The sequence below is a fragment of the Sarcophilus harrisii genome, chromosome 2, assembly GCF_902635505.1.
Source record: "Sarcophilus harrisii chromosome 2, mSarHar1.11, whole genome shotgun sequence".
NCBI lineage: Eukaryota > Metazoa > Chordata > Mammalia > Dasyuromorphia > Dasyuridae > Sarcophilus > Sarcophilus harrisii.
Window position 1 is genome coordinate 596,989,381 of NC_045427.1, and position 11,156 is coordinate 597,000,536.

An 11,156-nucleotide genomic window follows, 5' to 3' on the forward strand; every position below is an offset into this window, starting at 1 on the left:
GATAATTGATGTAAAGCACTTTGCAAACTTTGAGGTATTATTAGCGTTAGTTATTATTATCACCTCCTCAGACTGATACTGACTCCACATTATAGATTAGCATATTCCTTGTGCCCATCTTTTGATTAACAGTATTATTGCTGTACTTAGCCCATTCTACCCTCTGCTCCTCTCTGGCTCTGGTTCTCCCCTGTTTGACTTGCCTCACCACCAACAAATTATTAAATTCATGTGTGTGGTTTTAAAAGGATAACTCATCTATTATTCCATGTGAAGAACCCCAAACCTCTTCCCTCAGAGTGCAATATATTTTCATCTTCATATTTAGCCTTGTTCTTCATAATAAACCAACATATTTTTAATCTTTCTCTTCCTAGCACTCATATAAGGATTTGGTCTGCAATTTATTTTGGTCAGTTGGTATATTTCTACTATTACTGGTACTTTCCCCATATTTGTGTAATTCGTAATTAGTTCCTCAAGGCTTCCTTTGAACTTCCCTTTTTTTTCTCTTCTTCTTAAAATTCCATTTAACTCTCACTGTTTCTTTGATCTCTGGGACTCTCCCTCCCCACATCCCTTCCCCTTTTGGAAGTTAATTCTATTTACACTAGACCCTTATCCTTGCTTTTTTTGGCACATCCCCCCATTCATTTATCTGGTCATGTCACTCCCCCTTCGTCCTCTCAGCAATTGCATAAAGAGCTATCTTTCCAATGCAGGTGTTCCTTGCCTCCTTTTCTCCTTCTACCTCTTTTTATCTCTAGCTACATGATCTGATTTCCTTGGCTTAAAAAAAATACCACCTGGAATCTATCTTTTCAATTTAATATGTATCTCAAATGCATTTCCCACCCTATCTATCCCTTTTCTCCTACCACCTCTGATGCCTTACTTGCATTCATCCTGGAGGATATTGCCAGTTTTGTAGTCTCTTCCCCAACCTTGCCCTTTGATTCTGAGTCCTTGAAACTAGCTCAGCTATTCCTGGCTTCCTTTCATTATGGTATTCTCTGGACAATTTCCAAAGATATGACCCTGGCTGCCTTGGCCCTTCTTTTTGTATCAGTCCCACTCACTTTCCAAACCAGATTAAGCCTCCATAGTCATTTACTTCAATGATTCACTTATTATCAATCTTCAATCAATAAACATTTATGAAAAGCAATATGATTAAATGGAAAGAGCCTTGAAACTAGAGTTGTAATAGCTAGAGTTTGGGCATTTACTGTATTGTGATCTTGAAAACAATCACCTAGGCTTTCTGGACATGTTTCCTTAATTGTAAATCAAGTCAACAAGTATTTAGTATTCTTTAAGCATTGTATTAAGTGCCAAGGATACTAAGAAAAATAAAAACCAGTCCCTGCCCTCAGAGAACTTATATTCTAATGGTGGAGAAAATATACAAATAGCTATTTACAAATAAGATAACATGGATATATGTGTGTGTGTGTGTATCAATCAATCAATATTTATTAGTGTAAATGTGAGTATATACAAATATACATATATGTATGCATATTTATATTTACTTATAGATAGAGATACACATAGAAATGGAGAAAAAGATGATTGAGATAGAGACAGCTGTATAGATTATAAATGTATATTATAGGATAAATTGGCATTGATCTCAGAGGGACAGTAGTAACATTAAGGAGAACTTAGAAAGATCTCTTGAGGAAGATGATCTTGGACCTAAAAGAATACAGGGAAAATAGGATGTGGAGACAAGGAGACAAAGAATTCCAAACACAAGGGACAGCCAATGAGAACACATAAAGTAGGGAAATGGAATGCCTTATTTCAAGAAATGGTAAGGAAATCTATTGTCCCTGTATTGAAGAATAAGTAAATGGGGGGGGGGGGGGTAGGTAAGACTGGAAAGGTAGGAAGAGCCAAGTTGTAAAATATTTTAAAAGCCAAAATGAAAGGTTTGACTGAATGATGCTCAGCTCTTTTAGAGCTCCAGAATCATTATGACAATGATAATGATGATAACAATGATGTCTTATCAGTTATTTATGATCTGCCAGACATTGTCCTAGACTCTGGAGATTCAAAGACAAAAATGAGCTAGTCTCTACCTTAAAGACTTATACATTCTACCAAGGTAGTCAACATATAACATTTATGTAACATACAAATTTATGTAAAATAAATACAAGGTTATTGCAGAGTAGAGATACTCGCATTTGAGCTAATCAGGAAAGGTCTCATATAGATGGTGATATTTGAGCTGATCTGTGAAGTAAATTAAAGATTAAGGATTAATTAGTTAAGGTTTTAGTGGCTTTAAATTGCCTATTAAATAAAGGATAAACTCCTAATCCAAGCTTTTAAAACACTCACTTTCCTCATTTGTAAATCTATGAACAATTCCCAATACCATGCTAGGATCTTTTATCCAATTCAATAAACATTTATTGTCTACTAGATGGAGCTTCCACTAAAGCCCAATCTTGATAAGTAAATGATACTGAAGTTTTGAAGTCTGTGCCAGGGAACACAAACCATAGAAGGTTCTGTGAAGAAAAAAAAAAAAGAAAAAGAAAAAGATATTGAGCATGGGTCTGATGATAAGAGTATGTGACTGTAATCTAAAGACCAGCCTACTTAAGTTCAGAGAAATTCCTTATCTGAATGTTGACCATCCAGTGATAACTCTGTTTGGTCACAGATTCACTGAGTCATTGATTAAGGCTGTGAAAGTCTCTTGTCCGTTAAAGATTTAGAGAAGTATTTTTTGTAAATTATTCTGCTGTACACTGGAAATACAAAAGTAAAATAAAGAAGAATTCCTACCACCAAGAGCATACAGTCTGAGAGAAGGACAAATCATAAGGTCAAATACATTGAAGAAGGAAGAATGGAACAGTCAAACCAAATACTATGTGACATCTGAGGTGGGAAAAATCCCTTCTGGTTTGGCAACAGGCAAAAGTAAGATACCAAAGTTTCACTTGAGTTGATCCTTGAAAAGAAAGAGGGTCTTCAATGGCAAGCTTTGGTACATTTTTAGGGATCAGTGGATCATTTCTGACACAAAAAGCAGCATCAGTAAAAGAAGGTGATAGAAGGAAGTATCACAAAGGGGAGGGATGTTGACTATCCATTCAGTTTGGCAAGACCACAGCAGTGTTACACTCAAAATGAAACAGGGAAAAAAGACAAAGGAAAAAACAACAACAGGGTCCATCAAACCATATATAAGGATCCCTGCAGGCTTACATATTTCTTTTTTACTAATATAGCAACACACTAAAATCAGATTGGAATTACGTTTTAATATGCTTTGACTTACATAGGTATGGGGTGTGTGTGTGTGTGTGTGTGTGTTGTGTGTGTGTGTATGTGTGTGTGCTGGACACCTCTGGACTTGAGTGGGATAAGGTAGAGTACCATCTGCACTCTAGCCAACCTCCAAATTCCCACACTCCCCTTTTTGTGTTGTCTCCCTCAAGAGCATGCAAGTTCTTTGATGACAAGGACTGATTTATATGCTTGGATCCCTATTCCCAATATCAAGCATAATGCTTGGCATTTAGTAAATATTTTATCATTAATTTATGGAATTGGAGCTAGGCAAAAATTTGGAAGTAATCTGATCTTCACTGAAGGTATTTAATCAGAGATCTGATATAATAGGAAGTTTGCATGAATGATAGATTGGAAAAGAAGGTTGGAAGGAGGCTATTATATTAAATCAGACAGAGGTAATAAGGGTCTCAACAAAGAAGAATCAAAAGAGATGTGAGAATAAAGAGATTTTCCAAGGTAGAATCAACAAGATTTGGTAATTGATTGGATATGAAGGTCATAGTAAGAAACACTGAAAAATCTAAGATCATCCTGAAATTTAGGGCTTGAACAACTAGGGAAATGGTGATAAATTCCATAAAAATGGAAATGTGGAAGGGCAAATTTTGATGTGATATGATGAAAATAATGAGTTCAATTTTAGATATGATTAGTTTCATGGCAATTGCAATAGAGATAGTCAAGTAAGAATTTTAAAATAGAGGACTAAAATTCTAAAGGATATATGGATTGGGGGGTAATTATACTGCAAACTTTTTAAGTGCAGGAATTCTCTTATACCTTTCTTTGTCTCTCCAATGCTTAGCACAATGTTTGGTGCATAGCAGGTGCTTAATAAGCATTTACCAAATGCATAACAATAGTTGATATTTATATGGCAATATATAATAATATATATTATTAATATATAATAATATGATAATAATAGTATTTATATAGAGTTGTAAGGGCTCCAAAGCACTTTACAGAAATTTCACTTTATCCTCACAACTCTGGAAGGTAGGTGCTATTATTATCCCCATTTTGCAAATGAGGAAACTGAGACAAATGGTGACTTAAGTGATTTTCTCAGATTCACACAGCTAGTAAGTTTGAATTCAGGTCTTCCTGATTACACATCTAATATTTTATTCACTGTACCACCTAGGTGCTTAAAGGCTTTAAAAGTATTTTACATGTATTTTCTCATCATTTCTTCACAATACCCCAATGAACCAGGCTCTACAGGTATCATTGTCCCTATTTTAGAAGTAAGGAAAATGGAATACAGAAAAATTAAATGATCTGTCCAGAGTTACATAGCTAGTAAAGGTTAAAGGTATTCAAATCTTTGTCTTCCAATCTTTCCAGTTCTCTGCACTTTCTCTAACAGTGCTATAAACTAAGAGGTAATTGTTCTATGAAAGTTAATACATTTAGAGAGAGAGAGAGAGAGAGAGAGAGAGAGAGAGAGAGAGAGAGAGAGAGCGCTTCAAGGACAAAAATTTGGAGCAAGGAGGAAAAATGTGATGATTGTAAAAAAAAATTAGCATGAGACATTTGAGGTAGGAAAGGTTATTTCTGGGTTGAGGATAGAGGTAGTCAGATAAAGAAATTACAGTTGAAATGAGCCCTGAAAAACAGGGAGGTCTTTAACATGCAAGTGTCTGTGTTCTTATATGCAGAGTTAGGAAAGCAAAGAAAATCTAGGAGAACCTTGAGACTTTCATTGTAACTATGTTAAAGTAAAATAAACTATCAAGAAGGGAAGATGATACTAAATAAATGAATGAATGAATTATTGAGAATGGAGATAGTGGAAAAGCTATAGGATTTAGCAGTTATGAAGCTACTGGTGACCTTGAAGTTTCAATTAAAATAACAGAGAAATCCAAAAGCACTTGCAGGCCAAAGAGTCAGTAAACTAGGAGAAATTAAAGATGCCTAAGAGGCGATGAAAGTTTAGCCAAGATCACAGAGGAAATGGCAAAAAAAAAAAAGACACTGTCAGGATCCAAGGTAAGATGTCTTGTTTGCCCTCCTACTCTCAGGATGTTCTGCATAATTGGAGAAAATTATAAAATCATACTATCATACTAATTTTGTCCTCTAACAAAGTCATGTTTTCTATCTATAGCAGGGTCATCCCAATTCCTTGGCAGTCCTTTTAATCAACTCAGAGTGATTCTCACTCCCTATCATTTTTCCTCCAGAGATTGTGACAAATCTGTTCCACTCTTTAAAGCCTCCAACTTTACCCCCTTCACACTAAATGTATGTCATTGTTTGTCATACTTTACTAAGAAGATGAGAGTCATCCAATAAAAGTTCCATTGACTCCCCTGCTCCATGTTAAAACATTTCTGCTTTAATCCATATTCTCTCCCTCCTTCCCTTCTGTTGCAGAAGTAGAGTATTCTACCTGAACCAAAGTCAACTCTCTCCCCTTATGCTCTTGAATTTCATTCATTCCTATCTTCACCAGAACCTTATTCCTCTGAATAATTTCTCTTTCCCATGTATTTTTGTTTCATCATTTTCTGACTCCTCCTCTTCTATATTTAGAAACTCTTAGACATAAAAAATTTTCTCTTAATCTTTCCATCTACTCAAACTATCATTCTATCTTTCTTTCCTTTTCAGTATCAGTCCTCTAGGAAAAATTGTCCACACTTAACTACCTATTCGTGCACACATACACACACACACACACACACACACACACACACACACACTGCAATCATTAACTTCTTAACTCTTGATACACTTACACCTGGAAGGGACTCATTTTACAAATGAGGAAACTGAGTTAAGTGACTTTCCTAGCATCCACTTAACCTGGCTAAACCTGTGTCACCTTGCTCTTCTCCCCCCTTCTTCTTATGAAATATCAGATAAGAAAGCTAGATGCTGGACTTTCTTTCCTTTTGTCTCTTCCATTTCCATGTTCTTCATTTCTTCAATTTTTAGCATTCCCTGTCTTCTGTATTCTTCCGAGTTCTCCTGTGTAAAAAAAACACTATCTTGTTCTTCCTCCATGTCTGGGGTTGCCTTAATGAGTTGTATCACAGTTCCCTAGTCCCTCACCACTGTTTGCTTTCTTTCTAACCTATGGATATAACTTACTTTCACTGCAAAATTCTTTTAACCTTCTCCCAACCAACTCCAAGAAATGGGCAAGATAGATACAATTATCTCCGCTGATGAAGAAACTCAGAGACATTGCATAACTTGCTCAAGGTCACACTGCTAATTAATGGCGGTTAAAATAGATGTCTTCCTTTGTTATCCCATTCTGTATTCAATAACTTATGCTGGCAAATATCTGTTTTGTAGTAACCAGGCTAATCTTGTCTGTTACCTTTTTCCTTCTACTTAGTGATTTAAGTCCCAATAGAAGAACTCTGCAAGGAGACAGAAAAATTTTGGCATATGGTCTATAAAAAGAAATTCTTGAGAGATTCTTCATACACTGCTTTTTTACTATCTCCTCTCTCCAAAAATAACAATAATAACCACTATAATAGATGATTAGGTTGTTATTATGGCAAATTAATAACACTTATCATTACAACAATAACTGATATTTATAGCACTTTAGGATTTGCAAAATTCTGCCTCACAAACTTGAATGGTAAGTATCTTTTGTATTATTTAATCCATTCTATACATGAGGAAGCTGAGGTCTAGCAATTTTAAGTTACTTGATCATAATCATATTCTTGAGCAAGATTCAGAGGCATCCTGGAACCCATTTCTTTTTGACTCCAGGTCAAGCTTTTTAGACATCATGCTAAGCTGCCTCTATAATCCAAATGCTTAAATGATATGGCTAAAATAGGAGTAGTTACCTCATAGTAATCCATTTTAAATGTTTTCCTAAAAGCAACGTACATTCACATCCCTTGTCTCTCATTATGTAACACATAAGTCAGATGTGAGAGTATCACATCAGTTGGGTTTTTCTTTAGATCTATCCTTCCTCCTCCTCAATGGCTTGCTCCTTCAGTGATATGTTTGTCAATGGAAATTACACATTGAAGGGATCCCAATGAGAATGGAACTATTTTGGCTAATGAAATACTAACTGATCTCAGCACAGCAGGGTGAATCAGTCATTATCAAGGGACACCCCTCCTTCCCAATCATTTTTCCTGGATTAAAATCATTCTTCTCTTATATTACTCTTCTCGCCCACCTTTTCCCCTAAATTCCACTTGGACTATCATTCCCCACAGGGCTGAATTCATGAGAAGCATTATAAATAGGACCACAGTAAAGTTTTAATGGGAAATAGTACTGATTCTAGTGTTTATTTAGAATGCACTTTATTTCATCAAACCAAATCCAGGCAGACTCAAATTACAGTTGGAGACAATGTGCTATAATCCAGCTTTATTCCCATGTCTGGGGTAATTTGGCCCAATTCAAATGGCTTCCTCTGTTCTTTGGGGAGAGATTTGGGTTCAAGGCCAATCAAAGGAATATTTTCTATTTTATCAAATCCAGAACATTTGACTTTTACAATCTGTGCTTCTATTGACTTTAAAAAGGGGTCGTGTGAATTGATAAAACAACAAAGTAGATCATTATTTCACTTTTCCTATAGCCTGTAAAAGATTAAATAGATATTTGTGTATATCATATGTATATATTTCACCAGAGCAGAAAAAATCTGTCATTTATTATAATCTTATTTAGGCTTGTTTTTACTCTAATTTACTATACTGTGGTCTAATAGCTAGAAGGGAGAACTTGAAATAGAAAGAAAAAAAGCTCTTGTTTTCTTGGCTTCACAACTTCATGATCTTGGACAAATCATTTAAACTCTATGTGCTCTTTCTTCAACTAAGTCACATATCCCAAAGGGAGAAATGAGCTACAACCCTTCCTTTTGTTTAGGAGTAAAAAAAAAAAAAAAAAAAGACTTGAAATCCTCCAAGGAAAGGTATTTTTTTAAGATGTGAAACAGTCTTCCTAATCATCTTTTGTGTTATGCTTTACACATATATATATGAAGGGAACACAATGACTCTTTTGTAGAAGGTCTGGGACTTCTTAACCAAGAAAATATTTTCTTTCCTTTGGAGATATAATCTGCTCATTTCTCCCCTGTGCACTAGGTAATGTGTGCTCTTTAAGTGCATGTGGTATATAGCAGGGAGGTAGGAGGCAGAAAGAAGAAATAATGGGGGAAAGAGTCTCTTAGGGCAGAGTAACTCCTTATAGTATCATTTCCTAGATGCCACATCTGAACACAGCCAATGTTTAATAGCCAATCTACAAACAGCTTCTTCTAATACTTCATCTATATCTCCAAGATGATATCTATAGGATACAATTATATTAATAAGTTCACATAATGACAGCACTAAAAAAGTTCTTATAAATGATTTTATCCAACTTTCTCATTTAACTGATGAGGAAACTGGGTCCTAGAGAGTAATTTTCCCAAGAACTCAGATAGTAAGTAGCAAAGTCAAGTTTACAATTGGGCCACGACTCTTTCTGGATAAGAAACAAACATTTGGAGTACTTTAGGTCAGTAGTTTTGTCATTGTTGTTGAAGATGCGTGTATCTACAGGATGCTGCATAACTAATAAACTGAATTTTCTTTAGTTGATTACACCATCTGTTTGGCCAAGCTACCCAAGCTCCACCATTGTTAAGTCTCCAAGTGAACACAACTATGGAAAAGTGCTTTGGAAACCAAGACAGTGGTCGGTCAGTCCCGGGACTGCTCCCAGGGGAGTATTTTGTTGGACTCACTTGGTCTCTGTTGCCCCCAGGGTGTAGGGGGAGCAATAGCTACAATGCTGTTTCACTTCCCAGAAAGCAGTGAATAATTCTCCTCTACCCACCTCCCTCCTCATAACCCTGCAGGAAGCTGTCCCTCTATAGGTTTATAACAGCCCAGCTTCCAAAAGGCACAGAACTGGGCCAACCTCATTATTAATGGTGTGTAACACTATTTGTGCCATGCAAGGAGCAATGATGATCTGAACAGGAAGAAGCTAGAAACCTTAGATGTGCAGTTTCAAATCTGAAGCCCCATCTAAATGCAAAACTGCAACTGCACTATTAAAAATAAAACTACCCTTTACTTGGCAAGAGTTTTAATTAACAGAAATTTCCATGCTCAGGAATACTGTTCTGTATGACTAGAAAAGTGCTTAACAAATGCTTGTAGACTGCTTTAGCGATTGCATTGATTGGTCATATTCAGAACAGAGAAGTGATGTGACCCAGGGGTAATGTGAATTCCTTTACCAAACTCATTTTGAGTTCATCATCTTTGCCTGCAACAAGTCAAAATCCTATGGCTTTTAAGACATTTCAAGCCTGCTGCTCTGCAACAAATTAAGATGAGAAATAAGAAGAGAAAAATCATTTCTTTACCCAAAACATCAAAATATCAGCGTCCTACAGGTTTTGGTGTAGATTTAAGACAAATTCAGAAATATTTGTTTGAATGGAAGTTGGGAATGAGTTAAAGAGAGAGCGAACATTTTAATGGGACACTGGTCCAGAATAGCCCAGCTTGTTTCTACCTCCTGCAGACTCGTCCTCCTTTTCACAGGACCTTGATTGTATAGAAACAGTGCAGACAAAAACCCACAAATAACAAGAGGTTAGCTCCCGCCCCCAGTGGAGGTCATAAGCATGGGGGGGAAAGGGGGAGAAGGAAGGGGAGCATCAAAAGATGGTCTGGATTATTTATAGGGAAAGATTAATTAATTCGATGGCCACTGCTATATTATTGCATTTTTCAGCAAATTTGTTTCTGGAAATCGTCCCTCTAACATGTTAGCTATATTGAGGGGAGCTACACTGTGGTGTGAGCTAATTCTCCAAATGAATAAGACATTTGTAGCTCTTGGAATCTTGCAAAGAGAGGAAAGGTTCAGAAGTTCTGAATAGTATTGACTCCAATTTGACACCCCAAGGTTTGAAAAAAATCACAAAAGGGTTGTGTTACACACCAACAGTAGCTTTTTCCAGCGATTTTTCAATTATTGCATTGTATTCTCTCCAAGAAAAGTAACTGTGCTGATGAAACAGAAAGAGCAGACAAAGTAACTGGAACAGCATGTTCAGAAGTTTGCAAACAGATTCACTTAAAATATAACATTTTGTCTTCCTTACCTTTTGCAAGCTACCTTTCTCAGGATGTCCACTGTCATTCTTAAGCTATGGTGTGACACGAGGTGCAGAACAGCCTCTAACTACTGTTAGGTAGGTCTTGTTTTTAATAGGAAGCCAAGGAATATACATTCTACTTTTAAACATTTTCAACATTCCTCCAAAAATGTAACTAATTATTTTCTTGAGAGTTATCCAACTCTCTGAATGCTTAGATCAAATAATAATTTAGAATCACTTGTTAAAATGAGCTAAAAGGCCCTCCTCTCCCTTGTAGTCTTGCTGTTTAAAAGCCCCAGAATTAATAAATGCTCCAACCCCTGGAATCACTCTTACTAAAATAGAACCCTGCTAGAATACAACCGCACTAATTAATTTTGAGTTTTAAATAGGTTCTTGTATTCCACACACTAGTTGTGCTTTTTAAAAACATGTATTAGGAAGGTTTCCAAAGGATCTGGTTTGGGTGATTGTGGCCTTAAGACGCTGGTATTTCCAAAGGGCAGGCAGCCCCCATCCCCGACTCACCCAGGCTCTCAGCTACTAGAATGCAAATTGTCATCTTACACTCTTAAAGACACCAGCCAGAAAACCCTTGTCACCTCCCATGTACATCAAGGGCAAACGTAACCATGCAGGACACACGCTAACAGTACAATCACGCAGCTTAGAGGATCTCCAGCCAAGGCACTCTTATAGAAACACACAC